Raw genomic sequence first — 1,202 nt, forward strand, 5'->3', positions numbered from 1 at the left:
CCGACCTGGAACCTATCCCCTGATCGAAGAAGCAGAAGAAGAACTCAACACAAGCAAGCATCGCTCTCGCGTCATGATCATCGCATAACCTGTACCTGCAACTGTTGTTGTAGTAATCTGTGAGCCACGAGGACTCAGCAATCCCATTACCATGGGTATCAAGACTAGCAAAGCTTAAAGGAAAGGAAGGGGTAAAGTGGTGAGGCTGCAGCAGCGACTAAGCATATATGGTGGCTAACATACGCAAATAAGAGCGAGAAGAGAGCAAGCAGAACGGTCGTCAACTAGTAATGATCAAGAAGTGATCCTGAACTCCTACTTACGTCAAACATAACCCAGAAACCGTGTTCACTTCCCGGACTCCGCCGAGAAGAGACCATCACGGCTACACACGCGGTTGATGCGTTTTAAATCGGATCTGGTGTCAAGTTATCTACAACCGGACATTAACAAATTCCCATCTGCCAATAACCGTAGGCACGACTTTCGAAAGATTATACCCTGCAGGGGTGTCCCAACTTAGCCCATGGCAAGCTCTCGCGATCAACGAAGGAATAGACCTTCTCCCAGGAAGACCCGATCAGACTCGGAATCCCGGTTTACAAGACATTTCGACAATGGTAAAACAAGACCAGCAAAGCCGCCCGATGCGCCGATAATCCCGATAGGAGCTGCACATATCTCGTTCTCAGGGTAACGCCGAATGAGACATCCTACGAGTAAAACCAGCCCTCGAGTTGCCCCGAGGTGGCCCCGCAGTCTACTCGGTTCGGACCAACACTTAGACAAGCACTGGCCCGGGGGGGGCTAAAATAAAGATGACCCTCGAGAGAGCGACTCCCAAGGGAAAAGGTAGGTGGTGGTGAGGCAAATGGTAGAACCAAGGTTGGGCCTTGCTGGAGGAGTTTTATTCAAAGCGAACTGTCATGGGGGTCCCATAAATCACCCGACCGCGTAAGGAACGCAAAATCCGGGAACATAACACCGGTATGACGGAAACTAGGGCGGCAAGAGTGGAACAAAACACTAGGCAAAAGGCCAAGTCTTCCACCCTTTACCAAATATATAGATGCATTAATAATATAAGAGATATTGTGATATCCCAACCAAAATCCTGTCCACCATGGAGAAATCTTCAACTTCACCTGCAACTAGCAACGCTATAAGAGGGGCTGAGCAAAAGCGGTAACATAGCCAAACAA

Source organism: Triticum aestivum, chromosome 2B, assembly GCF_018294505.1.
Source record: "Triticum aestivum cultivar Chinese Spring chromosome 2B, IWGSC CS RefSeq v2.1, whole genome shotgun sequence".
Lineage (NCBI taxonomy): Eukaryota > Viridiplantae > Streptophyta > Magnoliopsida > Poales > Poaceae > Triticum > Triticum aestivum.